This window comes from Suncus etruscus, chromosome 7 (genome assembly GCF_024139225.1).
Source record: "Suncus etruscus isolate mSunEtr1 chromosome 7, mSunEtr1.pri.cur, whole genome shotgun sequence".
Taxonomy (NCBI): domain Eukaryota; kingdom Metazoa; phylum Chordata; class Mammalia; order Eulipotyphla; family Soricidae; genus Suncus; species Suncus etruscus.
Window position 1 is genome coordinate 98,440,815 of NC_064854.1, and position 22,305 is coordinate 98,463,119.

A 22,305-nucleotide genomic window follows, 5' to 3' on the forward strand; every position below is an offset into this window, starting at 1 on the left:
GATGGGATCTGCTTATTAAAAACTTGTTTTAGTTTCTTCTCTACTCATTTTTTTCTCTAATATATGAAACACCATGCTTTCACTTCAAACGAGTTTCATGGAAATTACCAATATTTTCTTGATGACTATCCACTGTCCCGATCTTCTCCCTTCTGCATTCCTTCCCTTTTGGCTCATGGCTCCTTAAATCTCCTAGGTAGGACCATCTCTTGTCCCAACTCTCCTCCCAGCCACAAGGAGACGCTGTACCCACCTCTGGTGGAGTGAGGACCTAGTGCGCATGTACCATGCCTGGTCCCTCCCCTAGGCTCCTGCCAAAACTTTTAATGGCTTTCCTTCCTGTCTTCATTTTATAGCTGAGGTTTAGAAGCAGGCTGCAGGACCTAAGGTACCTGGCAAACCTTCTAGCAAGTTCTCCAGAAGTGTGAAGAAATATATAGACCCCCTTTCAGAAATCTGGGCTCCTCTACCGTTAACGGCTGGATGCAGTGCTCTGAAGCCAGATTGGTCACCTTGGGGAACTTACAAATAGAGAATTTCAGAGCCATATAGACTTCATTGTTGAACTTCATTAGTAAAGTGGCACCAGGATACTGGGTTTGTGTATTTTGGGAAATTGTCAGACGTGTGCATCTCGGGGGCACGGGCATGGGGGTCTAGTGGTGATCTCTCTCCATGTGCCAGGCAGAGACCTGTGGGTGGGTTTTATGCTGCAACATTTTTTCTTGGCTTGTTGGATGTTAACAGTTGACCCTGAGTAACTCTGTGTCCAGAGCACTCATCTGCTAGGTTCCTTCTCCACTGATAAGATCCCATGCTCAGCTGTGGTTGCTAATGGATAAAACCAACCAACTTTGAAATGTATCTCAAATAACTTCTTCTTGTCAGCCTAGACTCATCTACCTACTTCCACCTATTCAAATTTGACTCTTTTAACTCAAACCTCTGTCCTGCATTTTCCTTCCTTCTTATTCTGTCCCTTAAAATAGTTCCTTCCAAACCTGGACAAAGTCACTTTTGGTACCGAAAGGGGCACCAGCAAACCTATTCAATACTTACATATCCATAGTAGAGAGATAGGTCTATGTCTCTTTCTCTCTGAGGGAAAAATTGCAGGTTCCCCAGCGAGGTGTACTGAGCAGCCATCTCACGCTCCTGCTGAGCCTTCCTTTTCATGGCCTCACGCTCAGGCCTCTGCTCCTTGGTGATCGGTGTAGACATCACTGGTTCTGGGACAGTGGGCTTTCTCCAGGGAATTCTTTGGGCACTAAAGTCTTGGAGTAAACACTGATTTTGACTCTTAGGTGGAGACTGCCACTTGGTCACAGGTTCAATACGAGGGTCCCTCTGGAGAGACGTGCCAGATGTTGCTTTAAATGGAGCAGGTCTAGATGTTTCTGATGGAGGGATAGGCTGGCTACTTGGGTTTATCCAAGGTGCACGAAGTGCTTTAGCAGAAATGGACTGAGCTGGTCTGGCAGAATCTGCCAAAGATGCAGGATTTGGCTGAAATGACTTGCAAGCATTTGTTTGAGTGGCAGCGGAAGAACCAGGCCAGGCAGGCTGAGATGTAGCAGGAACACTTGCAGCCAGAGTTTGTGGCCTTGGTCGAGGCTTCTCCAAGGGTGGAAATGGCAAAGGGATCAATTTGACATTGCCTGGAGGTGGCAGCTCATAAATGGATGGAGATGAACGGATTCCTTCTGCACTGCTCCTTGGTTTCTGGGATTGGACTTGAGGTTTCTCAAAATCTTTTTTCTCCTGTGCAGCAGGTGGTCTTGGTTTGTGGAGAGAGGATGGCTCGAAGCCTTTTGGCTTATTGGAGTTTCCCAGGACGTTGGAGGAAGAGAGTCCAGGTGTTGGTTCCCTCTTTTTTCCCAATGCGTGGAAAACCTGAACAGACTCCAGCATGTGTAGGCCGAGGGAGCTTCGAGGCTTTCTGATAGGCTCTGTGCGAGGCTCTGGTGGATTCCTCTTAAGCTTCATCTGGGCCATGGCTGTCTTCCCTTCTGCCTCTCCTTTGGTCCCTATCTGCCTAGTTACATCCACTTTCTTAGTCTTGCTCTCTCTCGCCCTTTTAGTCTTTGGCTGCCCCTGGCTCTTTGCCTTTTTGTTGTTGGATGTAGCTTTCTGTTGTTGGCTATTATATGTGGACATAGTTAGAAAAATGTCACTGGCTATAGCCATGGAATTCAAAACTTTTACTTCTTCCCCCAGTAGTTCGTCTTGGTTCTTTCGTTGCATTTTATTCTGGGGTTCACCCTCTATAAGTTTAGAGGCCTTATTTTTGTTTTTCCAGGGGGAATCACAAGGGTCTCTCATGGCACTTGAATTGTGGTGCACCTCATTAGTGATGTTTTCTTTGGTGTCTATTTTCTGAAGAGAGTTGGGTTGGTTCAAGTCCTGCAGGTACTCAAAGAGGGAGGGACAATCTATATCCATATCTTCTATGGTGGTGATGTCTGCCAGACTGGTCATAGAGTCTGCCTCACACTTCAGTGCAACTTCATCCTCATAGCACCTGATACTGTTGCCCAGGCCCTTGTTTACACAAGGAACCTGCTTTTCTTGATCCAGATAGTGAAAGCAGGACAGCACTTTATGTAGATCAGGGCTTTCCACAGGGCAAGGCAGATGATCTTTGCTTGCTATTGGCTTTGCGTAGGAATGGAGAGATTCTGAATCTTCCATTTTGATTTCATTCAAATTGTTGTTCTCCAGTGGCTCTTCCATTGGAGCAGGAGACAGTGCCAGGTTACTTTGCATTGGAGCTCTCAGAGAACTATCCTCAAGCTCAGGTGGTGGGTTGCTCTCACATATTTCTATCTTGTTTCTGCTCAACTCTGGGAATTCTGGATACTGTGTCTCACAAAATGTCTGACTTGCAGGTTGCAATCCTAGGGAAGTCTGTGTTCCCAGGGAATCTCTCACTAAGAAGAATCAAGGGAAAGATTAATTTTCAAGAAGTGAGAAACTCCCCCCACATATCAGTGCACAAATTGTGTGTCTTCCAGAAGTGTGCAGTCATTGCTTCTGTCTATTCTAAGAATCCTGGCTAAGCCCCTGTGCTAAAAAATTGGAGGTCTGTTGTAGTTCTTACTGGAGATCATGTGATGCCATTGTTTCTTGCCTTTTTTCTTATATCTTATAAATTTTTTTCATAAATTTCGTTTAAAATATTAACAAATTTGTTCCTCGGATATATAGCTGTGCTTAAGCCTTCTTCAAAACACAGAGGCATGAGTGCATAGCACATATCCTTTCTCCCTGTGCTATGGAGAGCTATAGACTACTCTCAATACCTCTAATTTTCTGAGGGGAAAAAATCACCCTGCCTCCTGAAATACTGTATTTGTAATATATTTAGTGCAATTCAGAGATATAGATACTCTTTATTTTTCATTTTCAAGTGGAAAATACTATTTTATTATTAAGTCAGAGAAAGGATGAAGTGCTTCACATGAAATGTATGGTCAGTTACAGATTGTAAGCTTGATGACATTGGGAAGGGCCTCTGAATATATATTCAACATTCGGATACATTCCAGCTAGGGAAAGTTAAATTGGTACCATCCCAAGAACAGTCCTGAGCTGTCTTCAGAACAAATAAAAATAACAGTTCAGGGCAGGGAGCTTAACATCAGTGTGGTCGTAGTTGGAGACTTGGGGTGTTCTGGAAGATTTCTTGTATGTAACCTAGATGGTCATTCTCCTACCATACCTCCCTATCTGGTACTAGGTGTGCTTTTATGTAGGTGGAATAGTGTGCCATCATGAGTGCTTAGAGTGGTTATTATATATAACTCAGGGCTTAGATGCCACTTGTCTGGATTACTTCCCATATGCAGATAGGCCCTCTATTTTGAATGCTGAATGTCCCTTCTGGATGTTTTTACTCACCTTGAATTCTCGATTGGCTGATGGGCTGAACAGACGCAAAATTGCAGATTCCAGAGGTGGAGGCCAGTGGTAAGTTATCTGTGGGCTGGACCTCCATTTGTACCATGACCATTTCGGGGGTTGAAGTGTAAGTTTGGAGGAAAGAGCCCCTACCTCCTGTATATGACATGGAGTCATAGGATTGCAGAAAGTCACCAAGTTCTTGTGACAGGAGAGCTCTCAGGTTGTCCTGATTATAATAATGCACCTGGCTCCCTTCCTCGTAGGGAAGCACCAGGCTTTGGCTGTGATGTGGACCCTGCCGTGGTGTCCTCTTGACTCTTGTGCCAGTAAGGGTCGGGTACATGGACAGAGGCACTGTGCTGGTGGTATGTGAGGTGTTATGATACTGAGCTGCCACTGCTGTGGAAGATAGAGTTGTGTCTTGGTCAGTGAGAGTCATAGTGAATTCTCCAGGGGCAGAGGACTTCTTTGGAGCACTTCCAGTAATATCCCACTGAATAGTACTGGGGTAGGAAGCAGCTGAAGTGAATGTCTGGTTCTGGCCAGACATTCCAGACAGCACTCCTCTGTTAATTTGTTGGTAAGGATAGGCACTACCCAGAAGTGGTTGATAAGAGGCGTCATAGGCTGTTGATAGGAGCCAGGCAGAGCTAACCACTGGAGCAGATAGTGTTGTGAAGTTGCAGGCACTTCCTGCGAGGGAAGCTGCATTGCTTACTACCGGAAGAAAAACCTGCCAAGCATTTGCAGTTCCCATTGCAGATGGATTTTGGAAAATTTCTGTGGGGAACAAGAGGGTGATGAAAACATACATGAGGCTGTTGATCTCTCACTATGACAGGAACAATATCGCCATAAGTTATTGCCAAAAGAAAGCTTCTAATACTAACACACACTGAGATACCAAAAGTCAAATGGTCTTTGGGTGGTTCAAGGGCTGGAACATTTTGGCACTTTGTGTATGTGGCACTGTGCTCCCCCATGGAAACACAGCTACCAAAGAGCAGATGGTCTTGTAAGGTGGCTTTGTATATGGTTTTCTTACATACAGCTAGAGTGTCCTAGCTGATCTTGCTCTTCCTGAATGCAAGGCAATTAAGTGCCTAAATTCCTGAACTGTTTCTCTGGCCTCCACGCTAGTTATTTTTTTCAGGTTACAATACCTAAGCATGTGGACTTTCTTGCCAGGACTCTGCTTTGAGCATTACAATGCCAGAAACCAGGAGAAAGAGAAAATATTTGTATGCGTATTTGTGGTTCCTGAGAGAGCAGTAGAGCTATTACCATTGAAATCTTCAGTTTCTCATTTTGCTTGTCTGGTTCCTATATCAAATCGAGCATTCACAGTCCCAATCCTCTTGATCAAAATAAGGTTGGCAACTTGACCCTCCTCAAGGCTGATTTGGGGGTGGGGAGGTTGGGTCATATCCAGCAAACTCAGGGGTTGCTCCTGGCTCCTACACTCAGAAGTCACTCCTGTCAGGCTCGGAGGATCATATTGGATGCCGGGACTTGAACTCTCATCACCCTTTTGAATGCAAGGCAAACGCCCAACCTCCATGCTATCTCTCTGGCCACTCAAGGCTGATTTTTGAATTTTGCCTCAGAAATGATTCACTGTTTGTTATGAAGCAATTTTTGGGTGGGAAGTGTTATTAAATTATGAATCTCAACTCATTCACCCCTGAGGTAGTTATAACAGCAACAATAATCAAGAGTAGCAATGCATACTTGAATATAATTGTTTCATGACACATAACTTACATGGAGGAATTTAAAATTCTATAAAGATAGAGAAAAATAATTTTTTTTGGATTTTGGGTCACACTCAGCAGCATTCAGGGGTTACTCCTGGCTCTATGCTCAGAAGTTGCCTCTGGCAAGCACAGGGGTCCATATGAGATGCCGGGATTCGAAGCACTGTCCTTCTGCATGAAAGGCAAATGCCTTACCTCCATTTTATGTATCACAGAACTGAAGAAGTCTAACGATATCAATGAAATCTGGGCTAAGTCCCATCAGCAAATTGATTGAGTCCACAGTTATTTTTTTACATTTTTTTTTTTTTTTTGCGGTTTTTGGGTCACACCCGGCAGTGCTCAGGGGTTATTCCTGGCTCCAGGCTCAGAAATTGCTCCTGGCAGGCACGAGGGACCATATGGGGCGCCGGGATTCGAACCAATGACCGCCTGCATGAAAGGCAAATGCCTTATCTCCATGCTATCTCTCCGGCCCTTTACATTTAAAATTTTTTTATGTCACCATGCTTTACCAAGTTCTTCATGCTACAGTTGTTTTAGCTATTAAATATTCAAATACCAATACCACCCCAGTGTGACCTTCCCTCCACCGTTTTCTCTAGTTTCCCAACCACTATCCTAATCTGCCCCTTACTGGACACAAACAAATTTGCTTCATATTGTTTGTTATAAAAAAGGGCTATTGAAGAGGCCGGAGAGATAGCACAACGAGAGGGCATTTTGCCTTGCACACAGCCGGTTCAGGACAGAAGGTGGTTCAAATCACGACATCCTATATGGTTCCTGTGGCTGACAGGCGCAATTACTGAGCACAAAGCTAGGAGTAACTGGTAAGTGCTGCCTGGTCTGGTCCAAACACACACACACACACACACACACACACACACACACACACACACACACACACACACACACAAACACACACACCAAAAAAAGAAAGAAGAAAAGGTATTGAACTGACAAAAACTTCGATCAGTAAGAGTTTGTTTGAAATAATTATCTCTCTCTCAATGCTGTTACTCATCTCATTGTCTAAGGATTTTCTAACTTGTTTTTAGTGCTGTAGTAGAGTGTGGTGGTCTTCTATGTAATTTTGCAATCAGATGTGCTGTGATCCTATTTAGATGACACACCTAGGAAACTTTGAGGTGTCACATGGCCACTATTGCAAATTCAGTATTTATAGATCTGGAATTTTTTATTATGCTCATTCCTATTATCTGCATATCAACCAGGAAACAACAGAAATTAGATGTACCATACACACAGTTTCTGTTAAAATAGTCACAAAGAGGGCAGAAAAGACCATTTAAAAATGATCATAAAGTTCTTATATATAAGTCTTCCTCGTTAGTATAGTGGTGAGTATCCCCGCCTGTCACGCGGGAGACCGGGGTTCGATTCCCCGACGGGGAGGCGTAGGTATCTTGGGGGCCGGGCAGTGGCGCTAAAGGTAAGGTGTCTGCCTTGCCAGCGCTAGCCTAGGACGGACCGTGGTTCGATCCCCCGGTGTCCCATATGGTCCCCCAAGCCAGGAGCGACTTCTGAGCGCATAGCCAGGAGTAACCCCTGAGCGTCAAACGGGTGTGGCCCAAAAACAAAAAAAAAAAAAAAAAAAAAAAAAGTTCTTATATATATTTCTTAAAACTTAAAATGACTATTTTAGCATCACAGAAAGAGTCGTTTTCTAAATTTATTAATCCAATTTACTAATCCAACTGAACTATTTGAGTGTAGGAAAACTCAGTGATTCCATAAACTGTTTGAGATAAATGTGTCGTTAGAGATGTGGAACTTTAATTCTTGGTCTTATTCATACTATATATAAATTAGCATCAACTTTTATTTCTGTATTGAATTCATGTTAGGAAGGAAATATTTGTAAACATAAACAGCCATCTTTTTTGGTACCTACTTCTTTACCACGCAAGCATTCTACTGTTTCAAGGGAGAAGATACCATGTTTTCATTTGAACAGGCAGAACACACATATCATTTCAAAATCAGAATAAAGTAAAACATTTTAGAATGTCAAGTCATTTACTAAGAGAATGATTCTCTCATTCATTCTGAGAGGACAAATCTCCCAAATTAGATTCTCTCATAGAGAATCACTATTAGTCCCTTGTAGGAAGCATCATTTCTGAAAGTTGTTTAGATTCAAATGTGTCAACTGTCAACTGTGTTCTAGAGATGGCCAGAAACCATCAAAGATGGCTTTCTGAACGCTCTTTTCTTTGAGACAATCTATTCAAGGGTTAAGTTTATTTTTCCATTTATTAAAAAACTGCTTTGACTTGTTCTGACCACACTTACCTATATTCTTTCTGTTATAATTTAAAATCTTTGTCTCTCTAGCCAACATTCTATTCCAAACTGTTATCCCTTCCTTCGTATCTCCTTCCTGGTCTCTCTGCTTCTTTTTTAGATTATAGATCCCTGATAGTCTCTCCTTCTTGGTTTAATTGATCAGTGCTTAATGAACGTTATCCCAAACTTCCTTACCTTTGCCTCTTTACAGCTCAGCAGTCCACACTCACTCCCACCTCCCAATTTTTCTCTTTTCACTTCCTTTAACTAATATACTCTAAGACATGTGGCTACTTTTTGGAGTAGCATTGACTTTAAAATAAATTGTAAATACACATGGAAAGACCATTACAGACACAATATCCTGGTATATATTGCTACTTTTCCACTGTACCTACAATGTCTGTTTTTATTGAAATCCTCTGGTCTCTGATTTAAGTTTTTACATGGATACCATGGAAAAATCACTATCAGAAAGGACAGGAACTACAGAGAATGAACACTTGATAATAGATAAATATATAAACCTATATACAATATACAAAATTGTATGTATCAGATATAGTATAAAAACAAGAAATATACTCTGTGTGAAAGAAAATTAATTATAAAAATCATTATAGAAATCATTATATTGGCATTCAGCCAGCAAATGTCAAATTCAAAACTAAAATAAGGCCTATCAATTTGTAGTTTACTACTTTTCTCCTTTATTCTAAGCTCTTTTGACATGACTAGTGAATTTAGGGTAAGAAACCTAATGAACAACATTAAATGTTTCTTTACTTACCTGACATGGTCAGGTCAGAAGGGAGAAATATCAATATCAATATCAAATATCAATATCAAATATCAAATATTCAAGGGATGAGGAGAAAATCTAGAGGCTGTCTGAGCACTGAGGCCAAAGACTGCAAATGCCCAGTACAGACTACTGGTCACTGGTCACTTCTCATTGGTGATGATTCAAAGTTGTTACAGACAAATCATTGGACCCCCAAGATTCTACCAGATGGTGGTTGGTTTGGTGGGAGAATGATGTCATAAGTAGGCAGTTTAGAGGTGGGGTCTAGCCAATATGGAGGTTAAGTTCTCAATAAGAAGAACAGGTAGGATAGACAGACAGACAGACAGACAGAATGAAGCAGGCTGAGATCTAGATGTAATCATACAAAACCCATTTAACAGTCCTACTTTCCTCAAGCTTTTGTTAAGGAAATCCCTCTTATAATTAAAGTAATGAGCTTACATACGTTTATTAATTAAATAAACTTATTAATCACTTATAAATTACTCAACATTAATATTTTCATAATGTATTTTACATAATAAAATATTTGGAATTATGTTTACATAGTTAGAAATATATTTAATTCAATTGAAATGTAATTTTTTAATTTTTTAATTTAAATCATCATTATTTAATAATAGAATCATAGCTTGATTTACACATCTAATATTTCAAGACCAATCCTACCACCTCCCTCCTTCAATGTTCCCCAGAGTATATCCTATGTCACCAATCAAATAAGAGGCATCTTATTATGCCTGATCATAATAAGAGGCTGATCATAATAAGAGGCATCTTCTAAAATTTGGTTGTGAGAGTTTGAGTTTCATGATTTCATTGTTGTTGACTGTATCTTGGATAGTTGGTAGTCTGTCTTCCTTTGATTCTTTCTTGTTGGGCCAAACCAGCTGGCACTTTGGGGTTACTTCTTGCTCTGAGAAATTACTCCTGGAAGGTGCATATGACCAAATAAGAAGTCAGGGTGATCCTGGTTTGGCAATATCCAAGGCCCAGCTGGGCTCTACCTACTGTGATATCACAAAGCCCCCTAGTTCCTGTCCTTTCTTAACACCACCAATTCTCATCCCCTGTTCCTCATCATTTCATGTTTGTCTTTTTTCTAATCTATTCAATTTCTTCCCTTCTCTTCACTATGCTCTGGGTCCCTAGGGGGTTCTTGACAAACCCCATTAAAAGCATGTATTTCTTCATAGAGCTTTTCTAAATATGTCAGGTAAGTGATAGTTATCCTGTATTTATCCTTCCTCTTCAGCTTACTTCATTTACCACAATTTGCTCCAGTTCAGTCCATGTTGCAGAGAAATGCATGATGGCATCATTTCTCATAACTATGTGTATAGGTAGGAAATCTTCATGATTCCTTTATCTGTTGTTAGGTGCAAGCTCTGTTTTCATCACATCTTTGCCAACACAAATTGTTCCCAATCTTTCTGATATGGCCACCTTCACTGGTGTAAGGGAATATGCTATTATTTTTTGATTTTTATTTTGCTAACAATAAGTGATGCGATTTTTCTTTTCACATGAGTCTTGGACATTTGTTGGTCTTCCTCAGAGAGGTTTCTCTTCACTTTGTAATGTTCCCCTTGTTGGTCTTCCTCAGAGAGGTGTCTGTTCACATTCTCTCCCATTTTTAATGGGGTTTTAGATTTTGTGTTTACTTTGTATATCCTAGATATCAACACTTTGATTGTTGAGTGTGATTTTTTTTCTCCCACTCAGCTGTCTTATAGTTTTATCCCTTGTTTCTTTTGCCATACAGAAACATTTTAGTTTCATGTACTCCCAGATATCCACAGCTGATTCTATAGCCCAAGACATTGGCATTGTATTGCTGAAGATTCTTTGCAATCTTGATCTTGGTGTGTTCTGGCCATATGTTCTCTGTGTGGTTTATGGCCTTACGTCTGACATCGAGTTTATTTTCCACTTTGAGTTGGCATTGGTGTAAGGGGTGAGATATGGATCTAGGTTTAATTTCCTACACACGTTTATCCAATTGTTTCAACACCATTTGTTGAAGAGGTTGTCTTTATTTTATTTCACTTTCTAGGCTCAATTGTCAAAGATTATCTGGTCATATACATGGGGTTAGTCACTGGATATTCTAGTTCATTGATTTGAACTTTGATCACTATGGCTTTGTAGGACAGCTTCAAGTTAGGTAATGAAATTCCTCCCAATTTCTTGTTTTTCAAAATGGTTTTGGCTACATCGAGTCTTTTTAAGTTCCACTCAAACTTCATAATCAGCTGTTCTAAGTCTATTGAGAATAATATAGGAATTTTGATAAAGATTGTTCAAAATAGTTTAGGTAATATGATCATTTTGATATCACTGATTCTTGCAATGCATGGAATGTTTTTCTATTTCCTTAGGTCTTCTTCAACTGATTTCTTAGGCAATTTGTAGTTTTCATCATACAGGTCTCTCACCTCTTTTATTAAGTTGATTCCAAGGTACTTGATGGAAAAATGTTTTTTGCTCTATTTTAAGTAGCATAGACGATTTAATTTTTTTTCTCCTCTCAGTCATTTGTAAAAGGAATGCAAACGATTTTTCTGTATTGAGTTTGAAGCCAGCCACTTTGGTGTACTGATATATTGTTTTTTTTTTTTTTTTGGTTTTTGGGTCACACTGGCGGTGCTCAGGGGTTACTCCTGGCTGTCTGCTCAGGAATAGCTCCTGGCAGGCACAGGGGACCATATGGGACACCGGGATTCGAACCAACCACCTTTGGTCCTGGATCGGCTGCTTTCAAGGCAAAAGCCGCTGTGCTATCTCTCTGGGCCCGAGCTCTTTTTTTTTTTTTTTTTTTTTTTTTTTTTACAAATAGTATATTTATTTCAACACTGTGATTACAAACACGATTGTCGTTGGGTTTTAATCATAAAAAGAACACCCTCCCTCACCAGTACAACATTCCCACCACCAATATCCCCTCTCTCTCCCTCCTCCCCCATCTCATGCCTGTATATAAGACACACAGTTTACTTCTCTCAGGCATTAACATTGTCATGGTGGTTGTTAGTGTTGTTATTTCTCTAACTGTACTCACCACTCGTTGTGGTGAGCTTCATATCATGAGCCAGTCCTTCTAGCCCTCATCTCTGGGCTTTAATACAATAATTTATTTTATTTTATTTTATTTTATTTTTTTTTGGTTTTTGGGCCACACCCGTTTGACGCTCAGGGGTTACTCCTGGCTATGCGCTCAGAAATCGCCCCTGGCTTGGGGGGACCATATGGGACGCCGGGGGATCGAACCGAGGTCCGTCCTACGCTAGCACTTGCAAGGCAGACACCTTACCTCTAGCGCCACCTTCCCGGCCCCTTATTTTATTTTTCTTAAAAGTCTTAGATAAATGAGACTATGTTGTCTTTCTCTCTCTCCCTCTTATCTCTATCTCTCTCTGACTTTTTCACTAAGCTTAATAGTTTCATGTCCATCCATATATAGGAAAATTTTATGACTTCATCTCTACGGATGAGTGCATCATATTTTGGGGAGATTTTTTTTTAGGTCTTCAATGTATATCCTCATGTTATCTTCAAATAGAGATAGTTTTTTTCCCATTTTGTATCCCTTTGATTTCCTTCTCTTTGCTAATTACTGTTGGTAGCACTCCTAGTACTATGTTGGATAAAAATAGAGAGAACCCTAATACAGGCAAGGTGTGGGGGAGGAGTGATATGGAGGGCACTGCTGATTGGGAATGTTGCACTGGTGAAGGGGGGAGGTTTTTTTTTATAACTAATGTTAAGTCCTGGAGAATGATGTGCCGTTCAAAGACACCAAGACCACAGTCTCATGCAAAAACAGGGTGTTTTTTTTTATTACAAGCATATGCAGGGGCTGTACTAGAATCCAGCATTAGCCAGAAACTGCCAGCCCTGAGCCATGAGCTTACAAGCTATATATAGTATTTTAAACAATAGAAAGGTACAGTAGATTGATTTGCTTTAGGAAGTACATGACATCTGGCATTTTCCCACAATTGTGAAGGGGGGTGGGTGATCAGGGCAGTCAGGAAACTCCCAGAATTGTCATGGATGCCTGTACGACCCCAGTGTTTTTGAGGGCCACGTCTAGCCCACTTTCCTGTCCTTGCCTGATGGCTGTTTCAAGCTTCCTTTACACTAACACCCAACTACAAACATATTTGTAACCCTGGTGCTTAAATAAAGATATTAAGAAAAGAATGGAGACGATGCACATCCTTACTTTGTGCCCGACCTCAGTGGGAATGCGTTCAGTTTTTCACCATTAAGAATAGTATTGGCAAGTTCCAGCCTGCGCGCCGTCCCGGAACCGACTTTCGGTGGTCGGCTCGCCGCTCGGGTCGTGACCTCGCGACCTCTGACCCCTGACCCGACCTTTCCGGCCCGGCCGGCGCGACGGGAGGATGAGGGGCGGGCGGCGGAAGGAGGAGCCGTCTCCGCCGCAGCTGGCCAACGGGGCGCTCCGAGTCTCGGCGTGGAGCAAGGCGCTGCGGAGCGACGCGGCCTGGGAGGACAAGGATGAATTTTTAGACGTGATCGACTGGTTTCGGCAGATTGTTGCTGTGGTCTTAGGTGTCATTTGGGGAGGATCGCCATGACGAGGTTTCTTGGGAATAGCAGGATTCTGTCTGATCAATGCAGGAGTCCTAGACCTCTACTTCAGCAACTACTTACAGATCGATGAGGAAGAATATGGCGGCACATGGGAGCTCACAAAAGAAGGCTTTATGACATCTTTTGCCTTGTTCATGGTCATTTGGATCATCTTTTACACAGCCATCCACTATGATTGATGGTATGCCGCCCACCTGCTCCCTGTCCATCCAAAGGACTTTTAGCTACAACATGGAAATGCGACGATAGGGGCACCCAGATACATGGATCCTGAAGGCCCATGTTTCCTAGACCAATAATCAGTGTGTTGGGCATCAGTCTTTTCTGCAAGGGTTGTGACCTGAACCTTTTAAAAGAATCTCCACCTTTTGGGGAAGTCTTTCTGAATTGCCCCTCACCGACCATTTCTTGGATTCATATCCATCATGAAACACCCGAATGCTGATTGGAGCTGTTGTTTACTTTGAAGCATTTCTGGCTTTGGATGAAACATTAAATTGTCTTCCTCACTTTTTTAAAGCTATCAGTGGTTGGGACTGGAGAGATAGTAAAGCGGATAAGGCTCTTGCCTTGCACACAGCCAACTCGGGTTTGATCCCCAGCATCCCATGTATTCCCCCAGCACTGCCAAGAGTAATTCCTGAGTGCAGTCAGGAGTAACACCTGAGCATCTCCAGGTAAAGGCCCCCTCCCTTCATAAAAATACCAGTGGCATTTCAAGTCTTCTGAAAACAGTGTGTGATTCATAGCACAGTGCAAGCAGCTTCTGATAACAATTTCCATTGAAGAATGTTTTGAGATATTTGAATAAATCAGATATTTAATTGAGAAAAAAAAAGAATAGTATTGGCTATGGGCTTTGAATAGATATTAATATTTTGAAGTAGGATCCTTTCACACAAATTTAATAAAGTTATAATCCTAGTTGGTATTGGATATTATCAGATGTTTTCATCCATTGATACGGTTATCTTTCTTTTTACTGCTGTGGTATATGATATTAATTGATTTATGTATATTGAACCATCTTTGCATTCAAATTAGGATGAAACCTACCTGACCATGATGGACAGTTTTCTATGATGTCCTGTTGGATTTGCTTTGCTGAGATTTTATTGAGTTTTTTTTTTTTTTTGGGCCACACCCGGTGACGCTCAGGGGTTACTCCTGGCTATGCGCTCAGAAGTCACTCCTGGCTTGGGGGACCATATGGGACGCCGGGATCGAACCGCGGTCCGTCCCGAGGCTAGCGCAGGCAAGGCAGGCACCTTACCTTTAGCGCCACCGCCCGGCCCCCGAGATTTTATTGAGTTTTGCATCAATGTCCATTAGTTAGATTGGTCCCTAGATTTACCTCTTGGTGGCTTTGGGAATCAGTAGAATGTTAGCTTTATAAAAGGTGTTAGGGAGAATTCTTGTCTCTTTGATACTTTGAAAAAGTTTATGAATCAATGTCAGCAATTCTTTGAGTGCTAGATAAAACTTACTCATAATACATCTGGTCTTGCACATCTTTCTTGAAGAGATTCTTAATTACTGTTTTAATTTCTTTGCTTGTGTATTACCTGTTTAGGCTATTTAAATCCTACTTAATCCTTATTCTGCTTTTGGATATATTTTTCCGTAAATCTGTCCATTTCTTTTAGGTTTTCTAGCTTCCTAAAAGTTGTTCATAGTAAGCTCTGATGATATCTTGAATACTGGGAAGTTATTCTTAATTTCTCCCCCTTTCATTTTTGATTGATTTATATGAGCACTTTCTCTGTTTTCCTTTTGCATCTTGACAGTGGTTTGCCTGTTTTGCTTATTATTGGAAAAGCCATCTCCGGATTCCATGGATTCTTTTAATTTATTTCTTGTCTTCTATAGCATTGGTTTCTGCTCTGATTTTATTTTCTTTCATTCTACTTGTATTTGATTCCTTTGTTGTTGGTTTTCCAGATATATAAGATGTGCCCTTAGGTTGTTGTTTCTATCTCTTTCTTTCCATATGTAGGCCTGTATTGTATGAATTTTCCCACAATTACTACTTTTGCTGTGCCCCATAGTTTTTGGTAACTTGTTCCTTCATGACCATCAGTCTGAAGGAATCTCTTTATTTCTTCCTTCATTTGTGCTTTGAATCAGCTGTTCTTAAACAGAATATTGCTTGTGTTACATTTTCTCCACATCTTCTTTTAAAAATCTATCTCAATCTCTGCGGCATGCAGTCTAGTAAAATGCTTGGTATGATTCTTTGTGTGTATGTCTGTGTGTGTGTGTGTTGTTTTTGTTTGTTTTGTTTTATTTTATTTTTTTGGTCACATCTGGCAGCGCTCAGGGGTTTTTCCTGGGTCTGTAGTCAGAAATTGCCCCTGGCAGGCACAGGGACCATATAGGATAAGGAGAGTTGAACCACCATCTGTACTTAATTGACTGCATGAAGGCAAATGCCCCACTGCTGTGCTATCTCTCTGGCCCTTGGATTCTTGATATGAATTTGAGTTATTATATTTATGTTCTAAAATTTTAGCCATCCTAGACAATGTTCTGTGTATACTAGACAAGAATGTATATTCAACTTTTATAAGGATGGAAGGCCCTGTGTAAATTCTTTAGCCCAATCTTCTAGTTTCTTATTAGGGCTCTCATGTCTTACCTGATTATCTGAGTAGAAGATATATCCAGTGGTGAAAATGGTGTGTTGAAATCTCCTATTATATCATATTTCTGTCCATATGTTTCTCTGAGTTTGTGAACAAAAAAGCCTAACATACTTTAGTGCATAGCTGTTGAATAGAATTAGTACATTTTGGTTTATTTTCCCCTGATCAATAAGTAGTGTCCTTCCTTGTTTACTTTCTTTAGATTGAAACTCTTTGGTCTAATAAAAATATGGCTGTTCTTGGTTAGGCTTTGTTTTTCAGTGGTTTTATAATTATTTTTCATTTTTTACTCTGAACTTGTTTCAATCCTGACATTTTTGGTGTGTTTCCAGTAAGCAGCGATTGGGTTGATCTTCTGATCTAGCTCTCTACTTAGTACTTTTGATGGAAAACTTTATTATTTACATTAAAAAATTATTTTCAGAAAGGGCCATTGTCTCCTTGTATTATGTGGGTTTTAGCTGTTACAACTGGTTATTTTATTTAAGTAAAATTTTTTCAGTAGATCATTTGTGTCAGTTTGATTATTTCTAATTTTCCATTTTTTTCTGAGAATGTTTTTATCCCTTCTTTCCATATAAATGAGTGGTTTTCTGGGTAGTGGACTCTAGATTACAATATTTTCTCACTCACTAATTTTTAGTTCCTTCACTTCTATTTCTATGGATTTTCTTACCTTCTGAAAGAGTTTTTGTCAAGTTATTTGTACTGCTCATCTACTGATTGCTCAATTTCACTGGCTAATGCCACGTTGATTTCTGTTGCTAAAGCATTAAGTGGTAATTTTAGTTCTTTATCTACCAGGTTCAGGTCTTTTGATGGGCTTGGATATGAAATATGATCGATTCTTTGCAAGAGAAGGAGAAATAAATCAACTCCAACCTGGGCTTGGGTGGGATGAAAGGGATGAGATGCTGTCCTCCTGGGGGCCAGACCCATTGCCACATTGGCCAGATTTGCCTAGCTTGGCCCCTTTTACTGGAAAAACTTTGGATCAACTCCTTTGGGTTTTCTCCTTCTTCCCCAAGACTTCTTCCCATATCCTTCTTCCTGAGGCTGGTCATCAGGGTCCAGGGTTAAAAAATCTTCACATTTCGGGCCCGGAGAGATTGCACAGTGGCATTTGCCTTGCAAGCAGCTGATCCAGGACCAAAGGTGGTTGGTTCGATTCCTGGTGTCCCATATGGTCCCCCATGCCTGCCAGGAGTTATTTCTGAGCAGACAGCCAGGAGTAACCCCTGAGCAATGCCGGGTGTGGCCCAAAAAAAAAAAAAAATCTTCACATTTCCAGGCCTGAGCAATAGCACAGCAGTAGGGCATTTTTCTTCCATACTGTTAACCATGGACGAACCAGGGTTTCGATTCCTGTCATCCCACATTCTCTCCAGAGCCTTCTAGGGGCTATTTCTGATCACAAAGCAAGGAGGACCCCTGTGTGCTGCCTGTTGTGGTCCATCACCAAAAAACAAACAAACAGACAAAAAAAAAATCTTCGCATTTGTTCCACTCCCCATTGCACACAGAGAATGAATGCCTCAATAAACACACATGTTTCTGAACTGTGGGCCTCTTTTCTTCTCCATGGGAATCTGCCTTAGTCTCTCTGCAGCTCTTTTCACCCTTCACCGATGTCTTTGTGTCTGTGTACCTCAGAATTGAGCCCATTAGCTTTGGTGTCATTTCATAAATATTCACCATAGAGGTTAATACAGCAAGTTGATTAGTATTTGATGGTGTAGTTGTTTTCCCAGTCTGTGTTCCAAAACACTAAGTAGTAGAGTACATGAAGGTCTGTCAAGTTCCAGGAGGCCAGAAGGGTTGGCATATTATTTTCAAAGCCTTTTACTTCCCTAAATTCAAGGAATATCCTGGCCTTGATCTGCCTCCCCTAGCACAGCTAGCTGTTGTCCCCTACCTGACCTGGCCACAGTTCCCCCAAAATTTCCTGGGTAAGAGCAGTTTATACCTCATGGCATCACCCTACCCCAGGGCAGCCCAGCTTCAATGCTTGCTGTATGAGGCGCTGAACCCTGCACCCCAGCTGGCACCTGTCCCTTGAAAGGTACCCCACCCTTCTCCTGAGAATTTGGGATGTTGCAAGGCAAGCCACACCCCCAAGCTCCTCTAGCCTTTGTCTCAGGTCTTGATTCTTGAGCAAATCCTGGAGGGTTGGACACTCAGGCCTCCAGCTGGCTTTGGATATGAGAGCAAAGTGTGTCCTGCAGGGTCATTCCACTTTGGCTCAGTAACATCTATCCTCTCTCATTTAATTCTGAAATATACCTCTAGACTGGTCCCCATAGAGCTATGTGTCCCTTCTTCCATCAGAATGGAGAGAGGAGGGGAGAAAGGAGGAGGAAAAAGAGGAAACTGAGTGGGTGAGGACAGAGTGCAGCAGGGCCAGGAGGACAGGCTTGGGTTTCAGGGGTCCTCAAACCTTTTAAACAGGGGGACAGTGAACTGGCCCCATTGGAGGGTCTGACTATAGTAAAAACAAAACTTATGAACGAAATCTTATGCACAATGCATATATCTTATTTTGCAATGAAGAAACAAAACAGATACAAATACAATATGAGGCCTGCGGGCCATAGTTTGAGGACCACTGGAAGGAGACCTGAATTGGGTAGGTTCCATTCTGTGATCAAACAAGGGCAGCATGTGGGATAATGGAGCTCATCCCATCAGTTCCATCCAGTTCAGGACTAAGAAATATCCTGGACTTCTGTCTGGGCAGTTCCCAGGGGCTGTGACCTCCTGCTGCAGGAAAAAATGATGGTTTATGCAAATTCGAAGGTTTTTTTCTTTGGCTCTGAGAGCACTTCTGTCTCAGTTCCAGGTGTTCTTTTCACTTTGTATAAGAAGTAAGGATGTGACGGCTTATGGAGGAGTGCTTAGGGAAGCCGTTTCTTACAGTCACTCAGGTTGTCAAGTTAACTGAGGCCTTGTTGCTGTTCATTTGTCCAGGCACACTAAATCAGTGCTTGGCCACCCTGGTCCTTGGGAAGAACTTCCTTTCCTAGCCTTGTGCCAGTAGCAGCAGCAGCACTGGGCCTTTCCTCAACTCCCTGCTGTGGAGCTCCCCAGTGCAGCTGCACAGAGCAAGGAAGTTGTCCATGACCCAGACCCAGGCCTGCACATGACACAGATCTTTTGGTATCTGGGGTCTGGACCCCATGCATGCCAGTGCTTGGTCTTCCTGGTGGATGTGGAGATCCATGAATTCAGCTGCAGCCAACTTCAGGAGAGAGAGGGAGACAGAGCCTCTCAGCAGAAAGGAGAGAATGAGCCCAACCCACCTTCCTCTGCTTTCTAGAACAAGACCACCTGCTAGAAGAAACTCACACCGCCTACCTGGGGCCTTCTGTGAGGTCACAGACACACCCCATCTTGGACCTGCTGGGAGAGAGAGACTGACCCTTTCCTGGCTCAGCTGTCAAAGTCAACTTGCCTGGAGGAGCTGAGGTAGGAGCAGGCAGGCAAGGTTCCTGGAGTGCTTGCAGGCTGTGTCTGGAAGGAAGGCACCAAACAATGAGCAAGGCAGAACTACCCCTTTCCTCTCTCTCTGGGGCCAGCCTTTCAACCTGCCTGTGGCAGAGATAGAGAGTACAGTGTTTGAGCTTGAGCTTAGTCTAGGAGCAGGCCTATCTCAGCCATGTCCTGACCTTGGGCCCCTTAAGGTGCACCCAGTGTTCCTAACTGGCAGAGAGCCAGGCATTGCCTGAAGGCCACAAGTGAGTGAGCCCCATAGTCAGGCATAGCAGGATCCTTGGTCAGGTAGCATCAGCCAGAAGAAAGGGAGGAAATGGGGGTGGGGTGAGGGATAAAATTCACATTTAAAGGATCAGTAACCTTGACAATGGAGAATCCTTGTTCCTCTTTTGCATCTTTCCCACCTGGTGTGTTTTGGACTTTCTGGCTAGTTCCAAGATACCCAAATTGGGCTTGGGGGATAGTCGAGCCTTTTCCAACCTTGCCCAAGGCACTTCATTGCTCAGAGATTGGACACCCTAGTAGAGTCTGGGTCAAACCGAGGTCAGCCACCTGAATTGAAGGCTGTAAACGCTTTGAAAACACTACATCCTCCTAACTGAGATTATTTATTGGAGAGCTCATTTATCTAATTTTGGCGAACTGTTGTAGATGTGAAGAATTTTTTTTTACTGTTGTTGTAATCATCTTTTATGTTTATTTTCTTTGCAGTATCACTGTATTACTGGGGGGGAAAAGGGGTGTCAATATTATGCAGACCTTTGCTCCAGCAGTTCAGAGTTCTCTATCCCTCTTATTATACCTTTCCATCTCTCCCTCTCTAATTCTCTCTCTCTCTCATTCACACACACACACACACACACACACACACACACACAAACACACACATCCCACAATATCTGGCTTTGGTTGTTTATTTTCTTTTCGGGCCATTCCCTGCGGTGATGCCTGACTCTGCACCAGGGGCATCTCTGGCAGTGGTCTGGAGACCCTATGTGGTGCTTGGGATTGACCCAGGCCTGCTGGGTGCTGCATCTGAGCCAGCCTCCTCCCCAATATGCAGTCTCAGCTCCCCTGTTTCTGCCATCAGAGGCAACTTCTGGTCCGGAAGCTCCAAGCCCATTTTCCATCCTGGGAGCCTCTTTCCATCTCTGCAGCTGGAGCCACCCAAGCACCTGGGTCTGTGCAGTAGGAGCACAACATGGCCCTGGTCGGGTTATTCCTGCAAACTGTTCACAGGGCAAGGTGTGAAGTTCCAGCCAGTCTCAAGACACCAATCTCCTAGGGACACCAGAAGCACCTCCATAAGCAGGGGACTTCATGTCTCCTAAAGGTGGCCTTCCTTCCCACAGCCAACTTGCCAGAGGCACTCAAAACATTGCTTCAAATAAAAAGAGTGTTGGAGTAAAGCATAAAACTACAAGTCAAATAAACATGCTGCTGACAAACCCCCACTGTGGTAGCACTGCAGGTAGGAAAGTGCCTTGCATGTGGGGTGCTTGGCTTAAGATATGTGCATGCATAACTTCCCTGAAACCTTCTAGGAGCGATTTCTGAGTGCAGAACCAGGAATAGCCCCTGAGGACTGCCAGGTGCAACCACCCTCCATATAAGATACAGGGGTGCTGACAGCCTCTTTGAAAGTTCTGGATTGACCCTCTGGCTCTGAGCTCAGAATCACTTCTAGAAGACTTTGGGGAACCCATTTGGTAGTAGGGAGAAAAGCAGGCTTGACTATGTGCAAGGGGAGTCCTCTTCTCTCCCTGGATGCAGAGGCCAGTGACTTGAAGAAACTATCAAACACTCATTCAGGAACAGTCATGTGGTATTCGTCTCAGAATGAATCCGTGAACTCCCTTCTTATCCTTTCCAGGAAAAGGATAAAAAATATCAGTCATTGATGTCTACCTAAGAAGAGTTTCAACCTGGTGACTCAAACCTGCTCTTCTCCTCAGCCACTGAATTCATCTTGTACTTCTAGACGTAACTTGTCTTTGGATTTGTGACAATGGCATCCTATTCCTCACACTTCAAAACCAAACCAAACCAAACGAAACCAATAAGTTTGCATACAACTTTAGGAATTGCCTGCATCCTAGTTGAATCTGGTACTTCCATTTTCTTTGCTTAGTAGAATATCCTAATTTATTCTCTCTCCTTGCCTCACATCCTGTCCATAGAATACAACTTTCACATAGACCATTGCCTAAATAGAATTATGTACTTTATGCAGGCACACACAAACACGCATATACACACACAAAGAGAGAAACGAGAAAAAGACGCAGAACATGCACACACACATTTTAAATTTAATTTTTGCTATAGATCACTCTGTCCACAGAAAGACAGTTCCTTCACCCCATTTGCATTATCATGACCTCTGTTTTTAGGTCACACTCAGCTGTGTTCATGGAGATCTCTCTAGTGCTGAGGAACAAATCTGATTTCTGCAAGCAAGGAGAGTAATGAATCAATTAGTTTTCTGTAAAGCAAGAAAGGGCTGAAGGTTTTTATCTTTTAGATTGTTGACAGTTTAGTTGTTTGTGTGTCTTTGTATTCAGCCTAGATTAGGTGGTGCTCAGGTCTCACTTGCTTCCTCCTGGGTCTCTCAGGCACAGTGAGGAGCACAGGCAGCCAAGGGTTGAGTCTTCAGGATGCTGACAAGAGTGGCTGCAGTGTGTGGGGAGTTGTCCATGTCACAGGCTGAGGCCTGCTCTCGATTCAGGCCTGCTTGCACCTGGGGGCTCTGGCCTGCCTGCCTGCC

At 42.4% G+C, this 22,305-nt stretch overlaps 1 non-coding gene and 1 pseudogene across 1 annotated transcript; both read left to right on the top strand.

Annotated features, from left to right (window-relative positions):
* The first annotated feature begins 7,007 nt into the window (after positions 1-7,007).
* On the top strand, positions 7,008-7,079 carry TRNAD-GUC (transfer RNA aspartic acid (anticodon GUC)). The gene has a single exon. It is a non-coding gene; the product is annotated as a tRNA-Asp (tRNA).
* A 6,104-nt stretch (positions 7,080-13,183) lies between these two features.
* LOC126013792 (respirasome Complex Assembly Factor 1-like) lies at positions 13,184-14,242 on the top strand (annotated as a pseudogene).
* Positions 14,243-22,305: the final 8,063 nt, after the last annotated feature.